This window comes from Scylla paramamosain, chromosome 32 (assembly GCF_035594125.1).
Source record: "Scylla paramamosain isolate STU-SP2022 chromosome 32, ASM3559412v1, whole genome shotgun sequence".
NCBI classification, from domain to species: domain Eukaryota; kingdom Metazoa; phylum Arthropoda; class Malacostraca; order Decapoda; family Portunidae; genus Scylla; species Scylla paramamosain.
The window spans coordinates 14,053,636-14,072,380 of NC_087182.1; the positions used below are offsets into that span (position 1 = coordinate 14,053,636).

General features: G+C 41.3%; 1 long non-coding RNA gene across 1 annotated transcript in view; it reads left to right on the forward strand.

Moving 5' to 3' along the window:
* Positions 1 to 8,180: 8,180 nt before the first annotated feature.
* The window catches only part of LOC135089232 (uncharacterized), a 196,625-nt gene continuing 186,060 nt past the window's right edge, over positions 8,181 to 18,745 (forward strand). The window contains exon 1 of the long non-coding RNA XR_010261420.1: positions 8,181 to 8,403. This is a non-coding gene — a long non-coding RNA (uncharacterized LOC135089232). The remainder of the gene's footprint in view (positions 8,404 to 18,745) is intronic.

The window sequence follows — 18,745 nt, forward strand, 5'->3', positions numbered from 1 at the left end:
ATTATTAGTGTTTTCAAGCGCGTTTTTACGATTATTTTGATAGTTTCGTTTAAAATATTTCAGCATTGGTTATAAACACAGGGGCTGCCACATGTGGGCCTGAAGGGTTCTTGCAGATTCCCATATTTTCTTACGCCCTTATGTTCTTAAACACCCATGAGAACCCAACTAAGCATATGTGTGGCCTTTGAAAATAGCTGGAGAGATATCAAAGCCTTATACCAAACACCTAAGGACTGTTAGTAGCTAAATAACACAGGTAATGATAACAGGAGACTTGCCCATCTGTCTCCAACCCAAGACTTAATTGTGAGTTAGCTGCGCCACCCGTTAAGCACTAGGACACCCTCTAGTAATTGACTTTTCTTGGTCGTTGAGTCTTCGTCCATTTGAAGGTGTACGTCTAAGCACGCCATTAAGCAACGTGGGCGGTGGGCTTGGCCAAGAACATGCTATGAGATTAATTCCATTAAGTGACGCCAGTTATCTACTACTACTACTACTACTACTACTACTACTACTACTACTACTACTACTACTACTACTACTACTACTACTACTACTACTACTGCTGCTGCTGCTGCTGCTGCTGCTGCTGCTGCTGCTGCTGCTGCTGCTACTACTACTACTACTACTACTACTACTACTACTACTACTACTACTACTACTACTACTACTACTGCTACTACTGCTGCTGCTGCTGCTGCTGCTGCTGCTGCTGCTGCTGCTGCTGCTGCTGCTGCTGCTGCTGCTGCTGCTGCTACTACTACTACTACTACTACTACTACTACTACTACTACTACTACTACTACTACTACTGCTGCTGCTGCTGCTGCTGAAGGAGCACAACAACGAGAGAAAATGCGATCTTGTTAAACTGACAGTATCTTTCCTCCTCCTCCTCCTCCTCATCCTCCTCACTTCATTATCGGCGAGTGTTGGCTGTCCCGCCAGATCGAGTACCAGACGCCCACTCCCGAGAAACCCTCATTTGTCGGCGATAAAATGTATACATCACTCCTTCCTAATATCCTTCCTCCTCGTCCTCCTGCTCCTCCTCCTCCTCCTCTTTTCCATGTTTTCCTCTTCGTCTTCTTGATCCTTTGACATCAGTACTCCTCCTCCTCCTCTTTTTCCTCCTCCTCTTCCTCCCCCTCTTCCTGGTCGCCTAACAAAAAACACCGCTCATTGCGAGACATTGAAACACGCCCTTGAAAAATTAGACAGTTTCCGCTCCTGTTCGTCCTTGTCTCCTTCTCCTTTCCTTTTACTCCTTTCCTATTTCTCTTCCCCTTGCGAGCGTGGGCAGGGAGGAGAGAAACGGAGGAAGGGAAGGAGAGCAGTGAGGTGTGTGGGGCTTGTCCGGGGGCGTGTCGGTGCGGTCCTGAGGGCGCTTCGGAGACGAGTGAAGTGTTCTCTGGAGACAGTTTGGAGTTGGCTTAAGGGCGTCCCGAGACAGAGAAGATGCCTAAACGTCTATTAAAAGCAGAGCACCGACTTGGGACACAGGCAAGGAGGAGGAGGAGGAGGGGGAAGGGGAGGGGGAGGAATATCACAACTATTCGATGGGTGCTCCAGATAGACCGTGTGTGTGTGTTAAGTGTACTTGACGAATTGACTTCCTGAATAAATTGACAGGTCTTTACGAGGCGGGGACGAGGAGACAATGAGAAGGCGGAGGAAAGAGCGTGCCAGAAAGCTACGGAGGCGGAATGAAGAGGATGGAACACTGGGACTCTCTCTCTCTCTCTCTCTCTCTCTCTCTCTCTCTCTCTCTCTCTCTCTCTCTCTCTCTCTCTCTCTCTCTCTCTCTCTCTTGCAATGCTTCAGATGGCTTTGCATACCTTAGGTTAGAGAACGTGACCCTTTCTTTCAATCCCTCTTAAACTCTACATCTTATTTCGTTGTCTTTGAACTCCTCCTCCTTCTCCTCATCCTCCTCCTCCTCCTCCTCTTCCTCCTCCTCGTCCTCCTCCTCCTCCTCCTCCTCCTCCTCCTCCTCCTCCTCCTCCTCCTCCTCCTCCTCCTCCTCTCATCTCTAGCTTCTTTGTTTATCTGTGCTTATCTGTTAACTGTATACTCTTATTCTATTGCTTATTGTTCGTCTTCCAACTTTTTTTTTCTTATCTCTTGAGCAATATTTCTACAACTTTTCCTCTTCCTTATTCTTTTACCTTTATAGCTATTTGTGTCTCTGCTATTTATTTTGACCGTTTGTTCTCCCTAATATTTATCAGTTTTTTCTTCTTTTCTACTGTTTTATCATTTTGTTATCTACTGAGCTTTCATTCCATGGCTTTTCCTCTGTGCTAGTATTTTGTCTTCTATATCTGTCTCCCTTCTACCATTTAAACGAGTCAGTTCTTCCCCCGCCCCTCATGTTTATCACTGTGTTCTCTTTTATCTGCCGTCTTTCCCCCTTTGTGTCTTATCAGTTATCTCTCTCATGTATTTAAGTTTTTTTGTCACACTTTTTTTTTCTATCAACTGTCTATCCTTGTATCTTATCAGTAATTTTCTTATATCTATCAGTTTTCCTATTATCAGTCAGCTTTCCTCTTCTTTTTATCTTATCAGTGATTTACATTTTATATCTCAATTTTTTCCTCCTTTTCTCTATCAACTTCATCTCTTATCTTATCAGCAATCACTTTTATATCTCTCAGTTTTCTCTGTTATCAGTCAGCTTCGCCCTTTTCCTTCCTTTTCATCCCCAAGTTTTCCCCCCTGATAGATTTCCTCTCCCTTACACCTATCATTGCCTTCTCTTCGCATCCATCGTACCCTCCTGATATCCATTCTTCACCTCTCTTCCCTTAAATCTTTAATTACAGGTGTAAATCCTCTCACACCTGTTTTTTCTTTTCTTTTTCTACCCACCCCCATTAGAGGCTGGAGTAAGTTAGTTAACGTGCCTCTCACACCTGTGCAGGTTACCTCAGTGGAGTAGGAAGAAAACATTGGTCTCGAACAAATAATTAATCTTGTAGAAAAGGATTGAAGTTCTGGGAAATTTTTGGTTTTGAGAAGAAAGAAGGGAGTGGAAGTGAATTAGCTGATAATGGTTAGGAGAGAGAGAGAGAGAGAGAGAGAGAGAGAGAGAGAGAGAGAGAGAGAGAGAGAGGTTTCAAGAAGCCTACACGTGGCATACCTTGTGTAATTCAAATTTATCTGCGTCCAGAGAGAGAGAGAGAGAGAGAGAGAGAGAGAGAGAGAGAGAGAGAGAGAGAGAGAGAGAGAGAGAAAGAGAGAGAGAAATCACAAAGGAAACTCCGTTGATCAGGAAAAGATTAGGGAAACTCGGTCTGTAAGTCTGCGTGTGTGTGTGTGTGTGTGTGTGTGTGTGTGTGTGTGTGTGTGTGTGTGTGTGTGTGTGTGTGTGTGTGTGTGTGTGTGTGTACGTGCACGTTTCTACCACTGTGAAATCCACTGCAGAATAATTGGCTACTAAATTACTACACGTGACAAGATCTACTACTATTTTTCCTTCATCTTCTCACTCCCTCCTTCTCTCCCTCCTTTCCTCCCTCTCTCCCTCCCTCTCTCCCTCCCTCCTTGCACTACATTCAAGTAGTATAATAAGGTTGAAAAATGCCCACGTGTCCCATCCTTCACTCTCTCTTTCTCCACCCGCGGACCTTCCCTCCTCTCCCCTCCTCCCTCCCCCTCCCTTCCCCACTCTCACTCTCCCTCCCGCCTTCTCTTGCATGCCAGCGAAACACACCAGCAGGCATATTGACAAGGTAGGGTCGGCAGGGGGCGAGAGGGAGGGAGAGAGAGAGAGAGAGAGAGAGAGAGAGAGAGAGAGAGAGAGAGAGAGAGAGAGAGAGAGAGAGAGAGAGAGAGAGAGAGAGAGAGAGAGAGAGAGAGCATGTAACAGATAGGCTTTTGATTTATAGCGATGCAAATATTTTATGGGATTAAAATTGACACGAGTAAACAAATATGAAGAATGTTTCTCTCTCTCTCTCTCTCTCTCTCTCTCTCTCTCTCTCTCTCTCTCTCTCTCTCTCTCTCTCTCTCTCTCTCTCTCGTGTTTTACCTTAACGAGACTGTTTTTAGCTTCAATGGATGAACAAAATGGTGCAGTTTTAGCAGGCGGAAGTCGCATTGCAGTCCTCCTCCTCCTCCTCCTCCTCCTCCTCCTCCTCCTCCTCCTCCTCCTCCTCCTCCTCCTCCTCCTCCTCCTTGAGCTAATCAGTCTCTCCTCCTTTACATTTTTGTGTGTTCACCTCGTCGTGTTAATGTTTTCAAGTAGGCTTACCTGTGTTGTTATTTTTTTTGTCCTGTTCTCTTCCTTCCTCTCCTTTCCTCCTTTCTTTGATGTGGTTTAGTATTGTTTTGTTTGTTTTTTGTTTTTTTCTCCCTCTCTCCTTTCCTTCAGCATCGTCATCTTACATCGTCTTTTTCCTTTTCCTTTATTATTATTTCTTCTTCTGTTTCTTCTTCTTCTTCTTCTTCTTCTTCTTCTTCTTCTTCTTCTTCTTCGTCTTCTTTTCTTTTTCTCTACTCTTATTTAGTTTGGTATCATTTCCGTCCGCTTTTTCTTCTCTGTTCTCCTCCTCCTCCTCCTCCTCCTCCTCCTCCTCCTCCTCCTCCTCCTCCTCCTCCTCCTCCTCCTCCTCCTCCTTTTCTTCTCCTTCCTCTTCCATCTCCACCACTTCCGGCTGCTCCTCCTCCTCTTCCTTCCGAACCTCCTGAGTCTTTCTCTGAGGAATATTTAAATCTAAACAAAACTTTTCCCTTGTATTCCTCTTACCACCGCCACTCCTTCCGTTCCCTCCCTCTCTCCCTGCCTCTGCTTCTCTCCCTTCCCCTCTCCCTGCATTAGTTACGCTCCACATTCAGTTTTGCCTTGCGTAATGGACAATAAAGTATAACGTAACTCTGCTTCTCTCTCTCCCTCTCTTTCTCTTTCTCTCTCTCTGTTATCTCTAAATATCATAGGGCTTTGTGAGATGGAGACAGGTGAGGCTTCAGATATATTGCACAGGTGTTTATTGCAGTGCCGCCGTGCAGTGTATTACCTTGACCATTTGTTTACCTTTGCTGTTATGAAAAGCGAGGACTTAGTGTTGTTGTGTTGGTTATTATTATTTGTTACTGCAAAGAGGATAGACTAATGACTAAACTAACAGCTAAAAGTCGCTTGTTTGCTTTTAAGGTTGAGTAAAAATGAGTTTCCTTAAAATTTATGTTTAGTTAATCCTCTCTAGCTAATCTTAGTTATAGGAAATGGAAAAAAAGGAAAAAAATAGATAATCAGATCGACAATTCAGAGTTGTCCAGCGAAAGTAAGTACAAGAATTCCATTAAGATAACTCAGTCCAATTCTACATGCGTCTTGTTACCCCGCCCTTGACATAATTCAAGTGATATGAAGTTAAAAAAATAAATAAAATAAATTAGGCAGGGAGTTGAGAATTTACCAGTAAAATGAGTAGAAAGGAGCAGTATTAAGGTAGGTTAGTCCAGTTGTAGATGCTGCCCTCTCATCCAAGTCCTCGTCGGAGAAACAAAATCAGGTAGGGTTTGGAGTTTACCAGCGCAAGGGATGAAAGAGAGAAGATACTGGTTAACCCTTACATCAGTGGCATGGACAGAACAAGGCTGAGAGTGAGTGGAAAGTCCTGTGCAGCGAGGCCCTGGAATGGTGTGGGGTAGGCGAGCACTTAGCAAGTTCAGAGGAGCAGTAACCGTAGTAATAAAAGAAGAAGAGAAGCAACATTGCGACAAAGTTTGAGAGATTGGAGACAGTCAATTAAGGAGAGTTGATGAGGCGGAATGCTTTTGAATCCGCCCTGTTTAATAAAGCCGTGCAAATGGAACTCCGGACAGCACACAAGGACAGGTAAAGGCACTGACTGAATGGAGCTAACAGTGCCATTCCAATTATTACTCACCTTTCAAATAGTCACGTTCACCTGTTCCTACCTGTCCCTTCTCCTACCTGCCCAATGTTTACCTGCGCTCCTTCTCATATTGCGAGCCTTCTAAACAATCGCCATGATATTGTTTACTCGTGTCCGTTTATTTCTGTCCTCCTGCCTTCATATCTGCATAATAACTGGCAAGCTTCAACACAGCAGCCGCGCCAGTCATCGCCAGCACACCAGCTTTTAGGAGTAATTTGGCTCAAGGAAAGCTGAGAAAGATATTTGTCTTCGCCCCGGAAACGCTGATACTGGACTTAAGACTTAATCTCTGCGTGTTTTTTTTTTCTTTTTTTTTTCAGTGTAGTGTGTTGGGGTTAGTTTATCTGTTCATGTATCTGTCTTTAGTGTAAATGTTTAGTTTGGCTTTTAAAATGTGTTGCTGTTTTTTTTTTTTTTCTCTCTCTTTTTTCTCTCCTCCAATCTGACCTTGTTGCTATAGTTGGGTTAGGTTTTTGTTGTTGTTGGTGTTGTTAGTGGTGGTGTTGATGGTGTTACTTTTGTTATTTATTTCTACTACTACTACTACTACTACTACTTTTTTTTTTTTTTTTTTTTTTTTACTACTACTACTTTTTTACTACTACTACTACTACTAATAATAATAATAATAATAATAATAATAATAATAATGATAATAATAATAATAATAATAATAATAATAATAGTCACTAATACTGCTACTAGTACTACTACTACTACTATTACTACTACTACTACTACTACTACTACTACTACTACTACTACTACTACTACTACTACTACTACTACTACTACTACTACAGCCCCCGCCACTACCACCTCCACCAGCATAACCATCATTATCACATTATATAATTTTTACATATGTTACCTGGAATTAATTATGTGTAAAAACGAAAACTAATTCTGCGCAAGCTTCCTTTTATATTTATTCGCAGTCGAACGAACTTATAACAGAATCTATGCGGCATCCATTTTTATTCAATTGCTTTTATTTGTGCGTGCGTGGACGGTTTGCGGGACGCGGGGCCGGCACTGGACAGGTGTTTATAGAGGGGAACTTCACCTGTCGATCCCAAATTCCTGTGGGCTTTCGTTTTTTTTTTTTTCTTTTTCTCTCTTTTTTTCTTTTTCTTTTTTTTTCGTTTTTGTTTGACAGAACGTGTTCGGAGCCAATCCACTTCTGTTAACGGAGGGAACGTTGTGTCCTGGCATTTGGACACACACACACACACACACACACACACACACACACACACACACACACACACACACACACACACACACACACATAACAGACAAAATGGACCTTTCTGCCCTCCTGTGAAAGGGTTGTATTTGTCCTTTGATTTTAAGTAAATATATCTTAGGCAGGCAACACGCAGCCAGTCCACGTCTCCATAGTGATAATAGAAATGATAATGATAATAATAATAATAATAATAATAATAATAATAACAATAATAATAATAGTAGTAGTAGTAGTAGTAGTAGTAGTAGTAGTAGTAGTAGTAGTAGTGACGAAGAAGGAGGAGGAGGAGCAGAAGGAAAAGAAGAAGAAGAAGAAGAAGAAGAAGAAGAAGAAGAAGAAGAAGAAGAAGAAGAAAACAAGAAAAAACAAGAAGAAGAAAAAAGACGAAAAGAAGAAAATCACAAATAACAGCAACAAAGTAACATGCATGTACTGTCTCGGCTGCTGTGACAGAATTAGATGAAAACTTTAATAGCATTACACATCACTTTTCTCTGTTATCTCTACTGCAAATTAGAAAAAAAAACTATTACATTTTCCACAATAAAAATAAAAAGAAAAATGAAATAAAAACCCACACACACCCTTCCGTTTTCATCACGCCTCGTCCTCGTGAAATCAAATTGCTTTACGAAAGGCGAGTAATTTTCCTTTTCTTCCCCTTTTTTTCTCTTTGTTGCGAGTAAAGGATCGATTGGCCATTTGTTCCCTTCCTTATGTATGCATATCAAAAGCTGCAGGGCTGAATTTCAAGCGGTGTGTTGGGGGTGGAAGGGAAGCGGGTATTGCGGATGGGTGTGTTGGGTGAGGGTGTTGGTAGGTATGTAGGGAGGTGGGTGTGGGTGAGTGTGGCTAGGTGGGTGAGAGAGAGAGAGAGAGAGAGAGAGAGAGAGAGAGAGAGAGAGAGAGAGAGAGAGAGAGAGAGAGAGAGAGAGAGAGAGAGAGAGAGAGAGAGAGAACACCAGTTACATAACACACCCTCCTACCTATCCGCCTACTTTTCTACCTACACACACACACACACACACACACACACACACACACACACACACACACACACACACACACACACACACACACACACACACACACTATAATTAGGCTCCCCCCTGTCAGTAATTAATCTACTTTGCCCACGACCTTTCCAGAACGACCTCACGCTACATCCCACGACCACGACGACCTTTTGCCACCACCCTAGGAGCACGACCCGGGACTACCACAGGGAGCGAAGTGGTACGTGTACATGATTAGATTTTCTTTTTCTTTATTTATTCATTTATTTTATTTATTTACTTTTTTTAGATAGAAAGTTATTTTTTGTCAATTTATAGAACGTCACTTTTGTCAGTTCATTTATTATATATCAATCAATTTGTCTATCTGTCTATCTGCGTATTTATCTATCTTTCCTTTATTTTTCTGTCTGTCTGTCTATCTGTCTGCCAGCCTGTTTATATCTATCTATTTATTTATTTACCTGTACATCATTCTGTGTAGTTATATACTTATTTGTCTTTACCGTAATCAGTCTCTCAATCTATATAGTGAATTAAATTTTTGTCTTTATTTTTTCTTATACCCTTGGCTTCAAATTTCTTCGTTAATCCATCTATTTATAATTTTGCAATCATCGTATTTTTTTTTCTGGCACAATTTAGTGTCAACATTCTACACTTTAATCTCAGCAGCAGGTGTAGAACAAAAATAAAACACTTAGTTTTTATTCCCAGACATCTTTTCATCAACATCTATTTTTTCCGTAAATCATAACACATTCATTATCTTTAAATGCAGAAATACAGAGAACTTGCCTTTAAACTGTCTACATATATATCTCTGTAATATAATGGCTTCTTAATCAGTTCTTTCTCTCATCTGTAGCATAATGATTTCAATGTTTTTTTTCTTAATATCTTCTTTATCAGTTCCTTGTTTATTCCTGTACATAATGACTTGAATGCTTTTTGTTATATCTTCTTTATCAGTTCCTTGTCTATTCCTCAGTATCATAATGACTTCTTTATCATCTCTTCCTCTCTTTCTTGCAGCTCTTTGTTATACCTTCCTTATCAGTTCTTTGTCTATCAACCTTTTCAGCTTATGTGTATTACCTGTCTCGTAAAGAACACCTGAACACTTTACCTGCACACCTATCCCCACGGCTCACCTGTGACTTCCATTCCGCCTCATAACATATTAACGCGTCCCTCAGCGGCTTCATGTCACTTGTTGCTCCAAAAATATCCCTTGCCACACTTTTTTTTCCTCAGGTGTAAAAATACCTGACGATTTACCTCGCTCACCTGATGACTTATTAATACATGGCTGCTTGGGATATTAAAGTTACCTGTTGCTCATATTGTCCTTCGCTTCCCCGCTGCAGCCTAAAGGTATTGTTAGTTGACCTGGCTCTTTCACTCCGCCTCATGCTATATTGATGCATATTACCCTAAGCTAATAAGGGTTAAGGGTTACAGAGAGCCACCGTCACCTGAAAGTCCCACTGCATCTAGTTATTTATTTACGCGTTCTTTAGAGAGTTAATGAGGTTTACCTGCCCCTTGAAACGCACCTTACCTGCTCCTCAAAACACCTCAAGGGGCACTCGACTAGTTTCCATAAAACTGGTAGCGGCAGTACTTCACACACCGCTCCTCACACACACACTCACACACACACTCCCCTCACCCGGCCTCCCTATAGACAAACACACACACAGGACTGACGGAGAAGTACACACGGCTTGTCAGGGTGTTCCTCTGAGGCTTTCTCTGGCCATTAAAAGCACTCTAGACACACACACACACACACACACACACACACACACACACACACACAAATGTCCTTCGCAGCATCCTACTCGCCACTAATAGCTCCGTAGCATGCCTCGGACACACTCCACGGCCCCTATAGCCCTCGAGACACACGCACTGGGCACTCGGCTGTCCTGGAGCTGTGTTTGTGGCGTTTGATGGCGCCCCTCAAAGCCCCCTTAATGTGTGGTGGCCCTCCATATCACGCCCACAATGCCCCGCGCCACCACGACACTGTTTGCCTTGTGATGCTGTGTATACGGGAGGACTCGAGAGCTAGAGGAGCCTTTCTGCTTGTGTTTGTGTGGGGATTATTGGAAGTGGAAGACCTGAAGGAGAGCTGCAGGGGATGGCACAGAAGGAAGGGGCGTGAAGAGCGGGAAGGTTGAAGGGAAGGGCGGTGTGATGTGTGTGTGTGTGTGTGTGTGTGTGTGTGTGTGTGTGTGTGTGTGTGTGTGTGTGTGGGTGTGTAGGTGTGTGTTTAGTGGGAATAATTCAAAGGCCTCGTGTGTGCTGGTGGTGGTGAAGACAAGAGAGGAAGCAAAGAGGTAAAACTAAAAGAGCTTGATGTCATAACGTTTTCTCTCTCTCTCTCTCTCTCTCTCTCTCTCTCTCTCTCTCTCTCTCTCTCTCTCTCTCTCTCTCTCTCTCTCTCTCTCTCTCTCTCTCTCTCTCTCTCTCTCTCTCTCTCTCTCTCTCTCTCTCTCTCTCTCTCTCTCTCTCTCTCTCTCTCTCTCTCTCTCTCTCTCTCTCTCTCTCTCTCTCGACAGGTAAGGACAGGTGCGTGATATCGCTCACCGCCACTGTTTACCTATGCATTCCAGACCGCCCTTGCATGATCCCTTATGATAAATGCTTTCTCCTCCTCCTCCTCCTCCTCCTCCTCCTCCTCCTCCTCCTCCTTGTTCTCCCCACTATTTTTTTTTCTCACCTGATAGTCTTTCATGACATGTGATTCGTGTAGTCTATAGCCTCTATCACCCCTCCTCCTCCTCCTCCTCCTCCTCCTCTTTTTTTTTTTTTTTTCAATACATCAGTACCTCCACCTCGTACTGTCGTCATCCTCGTTGTCGTCGTCGTCGTTGTTGTTGCTGGTGATGGTGGTGTTGGTGGTGGTGTTGCTATTGTTCTTCTTCTTCTTTTTCTTTTTCTTCTTTCTTTTTGTCGTCTTTGTCCTTCCACCTCGTCTCCACTTTTCTTTTTTTTTGTCTGTTATTTATATAAATCGATACCCTATTATTTCTGTTTTTTTATATCCTCCTCCTCCTCCTCCTCCTCCTCCTCCTCCTCCTCCTCCTCCTCCTCCTCCTCCATCTGTTTCTCTTTTTCTATTCCATTTTTTTTTTTTTGCTAGTTAGTATCCTTTCTGTAACATTATTCTTTGGTTCATTATCCTCCTCCTCCTCCTCCTCCTCCTCCTCCTCCTCCTCCTCCTCCTCCTCCTCCTCCTTCTCCTCCTCCTCCTCCTCCTCCTCCTCCTCCTCCTCCTCCTCCTCCTCCTCCTCCTCCTCCTCCTCCTCCTCCTCCTAATTTTGCCACATTTAATTAGTTCTCCTTTCAGATTTTTCTTCCTTCATTGTGTACACTTCCAGAGAGAGAGAGAGAGAGAGAGAGAGAGAGAGAGAGAGAGAGAGAGAGAGAGAGAGAGAGAGAGAGTGTGTGTGTGTGTGTGTGTGTTCCTGTTGTTTGTCTCCCTTGGGCAAAATGTACTGGTTTGTCTATCAGTTGTTTCTGGTTCGTGTTGTATCTCACTTTTCAATCATTGTTTTCATGTCTCTCCCCCAGTCGCGAGAGAGAGAGAGAGAGAGAGAGAGAGAGAGAGAGAGAGAGAGAGAGAGAGAGAGAGAGAGAGAGAGAGAGTTCAATAATCCATCGCTCTTTCACTTTCCTCCCTATTTCCTTTTTTATTCGTGAAATCTAAAAATTTTAAACAACGAAAAGGAAAAGCGAAAAGGGAGAAAAATTTAAAGAAAGAAGGAGGAGGACGAGGACAAGGACGAGGAAAATCAAAATACTAATAGGGAGGAAAAGCAAATCGATAAGGGAAACAAAGAGGAATAGAAAAAAGGAAGATGAGAGAGAGAGAGAGAGAGAGAGAGAGAGAGAGAGAGAGAGAGAGAGAGAGAGAGAGAGAGAGAGAGAGAGAGAGAGAGAGCGTTGTAATCTCTCATACGAGGTGACAGAAAGGGGAGGAAAGGAGGGAGAGAAATGAACTTGTATCATTAAATAATCAAGTGAAGGAGGAGGAAGAAAAAAAAAAAGTAAGAAGAAAAAATATTATAATGATAATGATGAAAAAAAGAAAAAAGATGAAAAAGAGGACAGACAGACAGACAGACAGACACGAAAGGGAACAGAACAACGCAGGCCTACATGTTATCTAATGAGAGAGAGAGAGAGAGAGAGAGAGAGAGAGAGAGAGAGAGAGAGAGAGAGGGACGTGGCGGGATTAGCCTCGTTGCAGACCAAACGATCTCAAGTAGTTGATTAATTGGCAGTAAGAATTTAGGCTCAAAGAAGAACATTACTTTTTTTCTTTCTTAACTAACACGATCCATTTTGTTCCGTCCTCTAATTAGCAAGTCAGCGGCGCGGCGGAGGGTTGACTGGAGTAGATTGGAAGGTAATTGGAAAGTTGCTAAAAATATATGAAAAGAAGGTTCATATAAAAGCGATTTGAAGTTTTTGAGGTTTTTTTTTTATTATTATTAGCTGGAGGAGAAGTAAGCGTGTTCTTTTCTCATTTTTTTCTTTTTTTCACGTTGAGTTTCTAGGCTTAAAAATTCAAGCGTGGTGTTTATAATGAATACAAAACAACACGTGTGTGGTTTTATGAATAAGCTTCTTTTCTCGGTCTTTTTGTTGTGCAGAGAAAGAAAATATGCACGTGAGGTTCTGCTTTCCTTGTTATTTGTCTACTTGTTATTTTTATTCATTATTATTATCAGTATTATGTTTTTGTTTTTTTTTAACAGTTAATGTTTTTTTTTTTTTTTTAGATTTTTTGTTCCATTCTGTGAGGAAGACTTGTGAAATTAACTTACAAACACACACACACACACACACACACACACACACACACACACACACACACACACACACACACACACACACACACACACACACACATATGATTGGTCCGCGCCGTTCAAGGTCGTGTAATTGGCGCCCTGTGATTGGTGGTTGGACTCACGTATACTCTATCCTGATTGGTTCCCGTGATGGTCCTCCCTTGGCGCTACGTGATCTGATTGGCACCTCAATAGGGATGACTCATCACCACCATCACCACCATTACCGTCACCACCACGAGCACTATCACTGTCACCATTACCACCACCACCACCACCATTGTCACTATCATCATTATAATCACCGTTATTACGATCATTATCACCATAACCATCACCACCATCACCACCATCACTACCATCACCATTATCACTAACAACTATCACCAGATCACCATCACCACTGTTATCATTATCATTATCCTATTATAAGTATCACCAGTCACCACCAGCACTACTATCACAAACATTATCATTATAACCATCATCATCACCATTATTACAACATACCAGCGTCATCATCCCTTCTACGAGCAAGATGTAGTCATGATAGCTGCCAGTAATAATAATAATAATAATAATAATAATAATAATAATAATAATAATGATAATAATGTGCCTAAATACATACCAAGAAGACTTCCACTTAAAGGACTTGTCATATGCACAAATCCAGATTTTTTTTTTTATATACGCCTTTAGGCTTAGAGGAGACTAAAAGGAAGAATGAGTGAATGAAAAAAAATACTAATGAATGAGTGACTGAATAAATGAAAAAAAAAATAATAAACATAATAGCAACTAATAAAAATAATACCAATGGAAGAAAAACAATAATACAAGAAAAAATAAAATGGCAATAATAAATACCAAAATAATAATAATAAACATAAGAGTAAAAATAATCATAAAAAAAATAAAATACTTGTGACTTAAACACTAAAATAATAAAGATAATAACAATGCCTCACTTTCCCCTGAACAATACGAAGCCATGGCGAACAAAAGACCTCAAATCAGACAAGAACCCCCTCCATCGAAGCAGGTCAGAGTTGGCTAAACCTTCATCTCTCGTTATAATTAATCTGTCTTAGGTGAATGAAGGCAATTTATCTTCGCGTGAGCTTCCTAACGCTGGTGACGTGTGTGTGTGTGTGTGTGTGTGTGTGTGTGTGTGTGTGTGTGTGTGTGTGTGTGTGTGTGTGTGTGTGTGTGTGTGTGTGTAAGAAACGTTAAGCAAATATTACCTTTTTTTTATCAGTGAAGAAAGGGTTAGTTAGTAGATCCAGAACAGAGTATTTTGAGAACATTATTAGAAGGAAGAGGTGTACTGGAGCTGTGTTTGGTGTTAAAGAGTGTTTGGTGGAGAAATTAGGACAAGAAACGTCATTGGAGGTGGTGGGCGTGCAATGGGGACTTGTTTGGAGTGACAGTTTAAGGCAGTGTGAATTAGTCAAAGTGCTTGGGGACAAATAGGGAAGTAACAGCTTAAGAGGCGGTATATGTGAGGGACGTAGAAGTATTTAGAGAAGAGTTAAGGAAGATGAGGTGTGTGTGGTGGGGTAGTAGCTGGGGACAGTTGGGGAGAAGCAGCGTTGATTGAGATGGATATGATGTGTGGGAGTGTGGGTATGGTTGGGGTCAGTTAGGGAGAAGGGAGGGATTTCAGGGCGGTGGATGTGCTCTGTGGAAGTGTTTGGGGACCACTGGGAGGGAAGGACACGTCATCTCACCTGCTGAAAGTGACAGGTAGCCCTGGTGACCTCCACGTGTGACAGTTTTCACCTTAACTCACCTAGAAGAGAAGTAAAAGGAAAAGGTTAATATTTTAGTTCATTTAAGAATTTTCAACGTAAAACTTAGTCATTATGAAAACAGTTCAAACATTTTCAAATAATTCATTGTCTATCAGTATTTTTTTTTTTTTTTATATATGAAAATTGCTCAATATTTCCATAATTTCATCTTGTTCTCCCTTTATTTGTTCATGCATCGCTTACCGTTTTCATTACACGTGTATCTTTCCTTCCCTTTCATCTCCTCCTCCTCCTCCTCCTCCTCCTCCTCCTCCTCCTCCTCCTCCTCCTCCTCCTCCTCCTCCTCCTCCTCCTCCTTTCTCCTCCTCCTCCTCCTCCTCCTTTCTTTCTTTATTATTGCACTGTCATCGTCCTCTGCCGTGCGGTTCAAACGAAGGTCTTTTATTATGTCTGGTCCTGTCTCTCTCTCTCTCTCTCTCTCTCTCTCTCTCTCTCTCTCTCTCTCTCTCTCTCTCTCTCTCTCTCTCTCTCTCTCTCTCTCTCTCTCTCTCTCTCTCTCTCTCTCTCTCTCTCTCAGCATTAAAAATCATTATTGGACCCACACAAGAAAATGGGTTTGTCCCCTCTAACAGTACTCTCTCTCTCTCTCTCTCTCTCTCTCTCTCTCTCTCTCTCTCTCTCTCTCTCTCTCTCTCTCTCTCTCTCTCTCTCTCTCTCTCTCTCTCTCTCTCTCAGCAAATTCAGATAAATATCTGTGTTTCAGATTTTTGTGGAGTTTCGAATAATTTTTTGAGACTATAATGCATAAAATTGTCATTATTCAGTGGCGTGATTTTTTTTTTCAAATTTACATTAACTTTTTTGGGTGTGTGTATTTAAAATCACTGTCAAGGGAAACAAAAGTACGAAAATATCCTTAACTTTTTTTTATGTCGAAATGGATAAGAAAAATTTTCTCTTTTCCCATTAGTCAGATTTTTTCCTTTTTTAGGTATGATACTTTTTTCGTTTTTTTCTCGTTTTTTTTCGTTTTCTTTCTTTTCCTTTATTGGTTGGAATTGGATTTCCTTTTTTCACTCGTTTTATTGACACTTTTCGTTTTTTTTTACTTTCTTTCCCTTGTGTCCATTAATTGTCCTTCCTCTCACGTTTCTTTTTTTTCCATACTTTATTTTTATTTTATTTTTCATTTTTTCTTTCTTCCTCTTCTTTTTCCCACCTTTTCCTTTTCCTCATTTTTTAGTTTAACTTCGTTATAGACTTATTTCTCTTTTCATGATGGTTATCGACCTCCTCCTCGTCCTCCTCTTCTTCCACCTCATCTTCCTCCTCCCCCTTCTTGACGGCAAAATATCATCATCTTACACCTTTTTTCTTCTCTTTTTTTAGTAAATTTTTACTTACAAGGCTTTCGTTACCTGCAAATTTAACATCACACACACACACACACACACACACACACACACACACACACACACACACACACACACACACACACACACACACACACACACACACACACACACACACTTTATTTTTAATCAGATATTCGTATTAAAAGACTGAAGATTTTTTTCCAGATAAATTTCACGGCTTAGGGAGGGGAAGGGAGGAACGAAGTGAGGGAGGGAAGAAAGGGACGGGAAGGGAAGGGAAGGGAAGAGAAGGGCTACGAATGAGCTTTCTCTGGCAAGTTTAAGTATTTAGAACTGTTAAATTTATTGCTAGGAAGGAGCAGGAGGAGGAAGAGGAGGAAAAGGAGGAAATACAAGCAGCGGCAGACAGTTTGTGAGGACTATACTACATTGCATTCATTAAAAGAAAAAAAGATAGCAAAGATAAAGGCTCCTCCCCGCCCACCGCTCGCTGACAGGTAGAAGCAGTGTGGTGAAACTTCATGGAAATTATACAGAAAAGAGGTAAGAACTAACACTACTATTGATGGTTGTGTGCCTTCTGAACACTGTGATATGGGGCAGCTATTTATCAGTCTTCATGAAACTCTTGACAAATGTAATGAGAGAATTCGAGGAAGCTAGTTAAGAACGAAAACTTATCGTGGAAACCATGTTGTGCATTAATTTTTAACTTCTTATCTAGGAAATATTTTACCGTATTGTATCGAGTTGTGGTTTATGTTAACTTGAAAGCTAATAGATCGATAATTTCTTGGTCGTGACTCGTCGCCTTCCTTGAGCATCAGTGTTACATTAGCACATTCACTCTACCAGCACTCTGCTCTCTGTTAAGATTTGTTTACTATCATTGATAACGGGGTACTCATCTGGTGCTTGGCTTCTTTCGGAACTCTTGGGATATTTTGTCAGGTCTAGGAGTTTTATTTACTGTAGTAAGAGTAGAATGTCACTTCCTGCGATGAGTAAGCCTGGTAAAAGTTTTTGTTCAGTTCTCAATGTGAACTGAATACATAATGCGACCGTTTCTTTCTCCAGGAAGGTTGTCATTTCACTTGCGGCATCCGTGTGACTACCATCTCTGGCAAATGCTTCGGTAACAAATTTGAGAAGCTCCCCGCTGCTTACATAACTATAAACCTCTTTCGGGTTAGTTTTACTCGCATCAGTTATGTATTCGTCGAGGTTTTCCTGTTATTGATTTATTCCACGGCGGGTTCTATGTAGCTTTCATGTATCAGTTTGATTGTAGATAGTGAAATATTTACGGTTCGTGTGTTTCTTGGAAAGACTGTTTTTGGATCACACGAGGAGGAAGAGGAAGAGGCGCAGGACGTAGAGGAAGACATTCATCGTCATATCAGACGATGTGTTGGAGAGAGAGAGAGAGAGAGAGAGAGAGAGAGAGAGAGAGAGAGAGAGAGAGAGAGAGAGAGAGAGAGAGAGAGAGAGAGACTTATTCGTGCTAAGTATAATGAATCACCTAATTGGCCTCACGCTCTCAAGCTTCTATTTGGATTACCCACAACACCAATGGGATTTGCCAGCAGATTTGTATCGAAAATCCCGAGCGAGGATACACCGAACTGACGCAAAGAGGTACTTAGTATTTATTTGTTGAATATGTCTCTCTCTCTCTCTCTCTCTCTCTCTCTCTCTCTCTCTCTCTCTCTCTCTCTCTCTCTCTCTCTCTCTCTCTCTCTCTCTCTCTCTCTCTCTCTCTCAACCTTACACCACTACATCACTTTAGGTGGACGGAATCGGATTTAAGTGGATTTCAAACAGGAACAAATCCTTTATATCCTAGTAAGGCTGTTTCAACTATATTACTTTTCACTGATTGGAATATTGGAAATTTTTTTATGTAAAAGAGTTGCCTAGGCCAATAAAAAAGCAAAAAAGGAAAAGAAAAGAAAAAAAAAGGCCTACAGAAGGTGATAGTCCCTAAAAAATTATAATTCAAAAAGGATTATCCAAAATTTGAAGTCTTGAAACCTGTACTGTGTTCATTCTATAGAAGCCACTCATAATAATTACAGATACAAAAACACAGCAAGAAAAAACTATAGCTAATCTGTGTACGCTTGTTATTGTTTATAGGAAGTATGAATATATATATCGCTTTTCCAATATATCTTAGTTACGTTCGAAGGAGTCTAGTTATGACCACTAAAACGAATAAAAACCAGTCGCTCTATGCCACATTAAAAAAAAAAAATAATAATTATATAGGAGAAAAATTATATAAAATGGTCTAGAATCGCGGAAGTGTCTTAATATGGTAATGTTTCGTGCGTCTGTTGCTGGTGGAGGTAATAATAGAGAGCGAGAGGAGGGGAATGACAATGATAATAGCTATACAGGTGTTGCATACAGTGGTAGGCGTTGTGTCGGCACGAAGCAGAAATACAGTATCAGGTTACAGGCCGAATGTTCAAATATTAGGTAAACTTTTCTATTTTCTCTTCTTTCCTTCTTCTTCCTTACGTCTTTTTCCTCTTTCCCGTCTTTTACCTTAC